Source organism: Apostichopus japonicus, chromosome 4, assembly GCF_037975245.1.
Source record: "Apostichopus japonicus isolate 1M-3 chromosome 4, ASM3797524v1, whole genome shotgun sequence".
Lineage (NCBI taxonomy): Eukaryota > Metazoa > Echinodermata > Holothuroidea > Aspidochirotida > Stichopodidae > Apostichopus > Apostichopus japonicus.
The window spans coordinates 22,334,863-22,340,983 of NC_092564.1; positions in this window are offsets into that span (position 1 = coordinate 22,334,863).

Below are 6,121 nucleotides of genomic sequence, written 5' to 3' on the forward strand. Positions count from 1 at the left end.
GTCTCATCCCTCAGATACCCTCACGTATGTCTCACCCCTTACAAACAGGCGAACATGAAGACCAGATCTATTTCTTCGCCATGAAAGTGTTACTGAGTAAGCTACTGACACCCCACCACCCTCGCATTTCTAGATAGGGATGGATTCCATAACATTGCTTGCTCATTCAGCTGGATCTTTGAATTTGTAAACTGATTGTCAGTCAAAAGAAAATATCAACTCAAGTTTCATATACCTCATTTCGAGACAAAAACGTCGATATTTCGGGCTTTACTAGTTTGATAAAAAATAAGACATATTTGAAGACAAAACTCATCTCGAGGTTCCGACCTACAACATCGCACTAGTCTTTCGGTATAAAAAGTCGAAGACTTTAGAGGAACAAATCCAAGGCGAAGTATTGATTGATAGTGGAAGTCAAATTTGATGACAAAAAATGAGAAAAAGAGGAACTTTGAGAAAACATTTCATATTTCGAAGTAAAATAGCCAAATATGGTTTTTAACGTAAACATGTTTGAGAATATATTTGAAATTTCGAGCAAGAAAATATAACTAACATCACCCAGATATTTCCGTAGAAAATCCTAAAATCTCTGCCCTGTGTTGCCCAAGGATATGGTAATGTATTGCCACGTTGGATAACACCCAATAGTCACCCACCCCTACCTCATGTAATAAACTGTACAAAATATACGTTGGGTTAAATTGTTCCTCAGTACATTTGTAAAGTATTCGTAACCATTTAAAAACGGATTTCTTTTTTTCTTCTGGTAAACACTGCGATGGCTTCCTGCATGCATGTATTTGTGCCACAAATATACGTTTTGTATAACAAAAATTGGGCCACGTATTGAATGGATATCGGCTACACACATGCCGGTCGAACAGAGTGTTTCGGCCCTCTGGACATAGACAAAGATTCACGCACGCCACCTAGCTCGCCTCTAGCTGGTCGACCTAAACCGACCGACCGACCCTGTTCGCATTCTCCCAAGTTCTTTTGTGACAGCAAAGTTTGAGTGTCGGGTTTACAATTACGCTCACTAATTCAAACATAAATTATACTGGAATTCCAATGATATAATTTATTATATTTTCACAAGTCTTACCGATTTCTTACATCATTGCACAAAGACAAACCGTTGATTGGACTTTCTGCAACTCAATTTCCGTTGGTCAACAACTTATCCTCCACTATGAGGGCCTTTTCTATGGATCCTTTGTAATCACAGCCTTGTTCCCCATTCACTCTCTTTCAAGAGCCATGTTTAGGCATACACTGGTAGGTGCATCTTCACCACTACACATGTATAGACCCCCCTTTTTGTCCAAACGTTCCTCCCTAAAACGTTCCACTGAAAAAGAAGACACACTACCAACCGTACCCCACCCCACCCTTTCTATATGGATGAAAAAAAAACAGTTAATGATTTGTCTGAAACTAAACCGTCTCAGAAAAAGTTGATATGTAGATGTTGCCGCATTTCGTGCATGTCCAGGTTTCATTATGACTGCAGTGAACTTTGCAAAACGAACATTCTAATGATTGGCAGTGACACTGTGAAATATAAAAAAAAATGTATTAACCTGTCTGCAACTGGACATTTCTATTAATGCAAATAGACTCTTATCTGGTTATATTATCTCAGTTTAAATAGACAGACTTGTCAATACATAGTTGGGCTAGGGTGAGCAATTTATGGAATGGACTCCCTTTGGGGAAACATTTCTATTGCCGCTCGGGGGCCTTGTTGGTCCTTGCTACGCCACTGCTACAGGGCGTCTAACAACACCACTCCTACCGACCTCATGGTATATACTTTTCCAATTACTCTTATAGTTTCTTTGTATTAGTGTAATATTGTGACGAGCCCGGCTCCTCCGATAGTGATAGTATATCGGGACTCGCGATAGAAAGGTACTGGGATATCTTGATGCCGTATTTATGCTTCTTCAGGAGATGTCTCGAACGGGCGAAAACAATGAGTTCACAGAAAAACAATTTGACAAGATCGGATTTGATTAATGATTCGGTATAATTTCTTCTCTGTCGATTCTCTTAACAAATAAAACTAAATTACAATGATTGACTTGACTTGACTCCGTCAATTACGCAATTAGAGGGAGTGATGAACTTTCGGCGGAGTGATAAAACTTTCGGCCCCATGCCGTTTTATACCTTACTTCTATAAAATCCCTCTGCGCACAATCAGAAGGCAGCCAATAACCTGACCATCCTGTATTAACTTAACGATATAAAAATAAGTGCGCTGGCACTGATCTGCCCTGATTGGTTGGGAGTTTGGAAGTCCATCCCCTTTCTATGGAAACTTCCATACCACGTGAGAGAACCTTCTTGAATGTTCCACAGACATAATGGAATCTATTTTGGGAAAAGGCCCTGTACCAAGATTCAATAAGATAGTTAAAAAACTTCTCGTGGGAAAACTGAATCCATGACCTAGATAAATACATAAGAGGCCTGTAAGGTGTCTCGATGGAGTGTATCGGTAACATCAAAGAGATGGTATCACTATTTCATAACATTAGTTGTTCCTTGATAAATCACATGCCTCTGCGTCCAACATGTTTTTCGCATGTGGTAGTGTCCTACCACAAACTCGCTGCCAGCGCCTACGTATTTACTTTATTAACACATAGTAACACACTTTCACAAAAGAAAAGGCTTAAAGGCTCGAATATAACTTTGAATGTACATTGTATTCACCACGTAATACTGTCTTAAAAGTGAAAATGATATGTACACAGAGGTCAATGTCCTAACATGACCTATGCCTCCAGATTACCTAATGAGGTTTATTCTTCTACAGTCAACTGTAAAAATACATCCTTCATGTTTCGTTAATAAAATGTGAACAAGGCCACATCTTCTAAGAAAAGAACGTTCATTTGTTTTACTTAATCTGCTGCTATTTTGACACTGACTCTTTTTTGTATTCATCCAAATTCAATACAAAAGATGGCGAGAAAATACATCTTCGAACGCCCTGATGCTAATAAACCAACATGTAACAACCATTTTACATATCATCCTGTTAGAGATAGGTCACCAACGAGTATCTAGCTAACACCGAAGGAAAAACAAAACATCACGTCTTCGTGACGCATAGCAAAATGTAAAATTATATCTGTACGTGCTTGCATGTCAGGAATACGAATCCCCTGGCCCCACCAGATTGTAATATTTTTTAATTTGAATAGAAAATAATCAATTAAACCACAAGGCTATGGCCTAAAACGTGTTGCAATATATTTCTTTTCCAGTTTACTGTCATTCCCAGTTTAAAAGATTCGTATAATATATTTGTTACAATATACAGTGTTTATTCAGCTCGGTGGAAACAAAACCAAATGGAATTATCGTTTATCGATACTGCGCATTAACATACACGCTTCACTGCAACATGATATTAACAAACAGAGACACTTTCCAACTACGAAAAATACGAAAAATACGAAAAATAATATTTTTGATCAGGTTTGCGAATTATAACTTACGTAAAGTTTGTAAACTTACGTCATACTACCAATATGCACTCTTCACTGTTTGGGAAAGGTAATGATATTACCAATCAGGAATTAAAAGAATTACCTTTCTTGTGCGGGAAGTAGAAGAGATGGCGCTAGTTAAGTAATAGTTTTGTCAATATATTAAATATAAGGATGGCACTTGTAAGCTTCCGTAGGTACATTTTTAAGAGGAAAGAGCCTCATTAGGCCACGTATTCAGTGGACATGGGCTGCACATATGCCGGTCGCAGAGAGTGTCTCGCCCTCTGGCCAAAGCAAGGATTCACCGACGCCACCTAGAATGCTTCTGGTCGACCTCTGACCAACCGACCCTCCTCGCATCCTCCCCGGTTCGTTTACGACAACAAGGGAGACATGGCACGGGATCCTAGGCCACAAAAAGTACCATACCTACAGCCGGAGGTATTCAGCCTTCAGCCTGTATCGAACCCTATCCACGGTTTATTCGATTAGCAGTGCAAGGGTCTTTCCCTTACACCGTCACGCTAACCAACACAACAGCTAGAAAACTAACTTCAGAACTAATACTTAAAGACGAGACTGAAAAAGGAGGGAAATATCAAAATAGAATTTTGTGACATTCGTCGATCTTTGGTGGGTTTCGAACTTACTCGAGATATCAGTTTCTTGGTCATCTGTCCAACCTACTGAGCTAGCGAACGACTCTGAAACATTATCCAGCTATATTGAGCTTTGGCAGATGGGGTTAAAATCTCACTCGTTGCAATGAAAGCAGAAAGCAATAAGTCTCTTTTAAGTTCGTTCTCAATGATCAGGTAATGTGAGATTCAGATTAACAATAGGCTGACCCTATAGGATGTCATTATTGATTCTTTCAAGACACGTAGGATTTTAAATTGCAACAAGAGATGCTCCATTTATAAAGGAGTAAATCTCAAGTGAAGAGTTTTCTCTATCACGAGTTATTTGCTTCCGATTAAATCATTTGTTATCATAATATAAGAACAAAAGTCATGCCTTCTTATAGGTTTGTGTACGATTGGACGCTAAAGCTCAACATTTGGCGAAATTCAAAGACAGAATATCCATATTCTCAAACCAAAAGTCCAAACAGCACACAATGCAGATCGCCCCTCTACCTTCAACCACTATGGGGGTGGAGGGAAGGTGGTGGGGCGATCATATCATCAAATAAACGCCCCTCATCCTTATTTTTGTTTACTTTTGATAACCGTATACTCTCTCAGTCATCTATGGATATGTGAATACGCACAAAACACTAAAAGAAATCACCGGTGAAAAGAATTGCGCAACTTTCAGCTACAATCATACCCTTCCTCAGTATTCTACAGATCTAAAGTTATTATAGTTTCAAATATGGTGGTGTTAGAAGTTAAAACAAATTTCAGTTCCTCGCCATCATTTTCCCGTGAAGGTTTATTTATTAACAAGGGCGGCGGAAGCACTTTTAATCTGGGGGGGGGGGGGGCACCGACATCAAATGGACTGATGCAGCCTTATATTAAGTACCCTTTATAACTCTTATTGTATTATCTTATTTGCGTATACACATCACTCCATCAACGCCCCCACGCCCCCCCCCCCCCTTCAATGAAACAATGCATACTAGCACTGCAATATCCAATGTGCAAATTGGGAAACAAGAAACAAGTTTTTTTTTAGACAAAATGAGGTGAAATCATGCTAGTTGCTAATGTAAGAATCTTCCGAAATAGAGTTTATTTCTTATTAATATCTTAACATTTTTGTTTTCCATTCGAAAAGCTTTGAGTTTGACCCACAGAAAATCATTAAAAGTCAGGGGCGTAGCCAGGATTTGCAAAGTTGTATGCACGACTATCTGAGCGGAGCGCCACCACCGGTTGGCGCGGAGCGTACAAGAAAAGTTTTGGTTTTACAAACCCCTCAGATGGCCGGAAACGGCCATTCCCGAGTGTTCATTCTGGTTCCCTGGCCTCTTGCTAAATTGAGACACCTCAATTTTTATGTAGAAAAAGGGCACATTTTTAACCTGAGGAAAAGTGGGGGGGCACGTGCCCCCTGTGCCCCCGGTTCCGCCGCCCTTGTTTATTAAGTACATTAACCCACCCATAATGATAACTGGCCACTTAAATGTATCTATTGAAATAACACATTTCTGATATATAAGTGCACCACACATAAGTAGAAGGGAAACGGCTTTGATATCTGAAATAGGATGTAGTTACGTAGGTATCGGGCCGTCGATTAAGTAGCTATGATGATGGACAACAGTGGACGACTCCCGGGCAGTTGTTCAAAAACACAGAATACTTTGTACCTCAAACAGGTAATAATACGACGCAGCTGCAAGGACTACAGCATTTAGCTAATTTCTAAGCCATATAGTAATAACATGAACCTACAACAACGCATCCGTTTGAAATTTATTTGATCTCATTATTAATAAATTAGAATATCCTGCTTCTAGCACAATGTATATAACAGTTCATTGTTTTTCTCAACAACATTTTGGTTCTGCGCAGTTGCTGTTAAAACCCTAAGCGGCTGTAATTTTCCATCAATGAGTACATTATAGTTAGAATACTATGTCATTATCATAATGA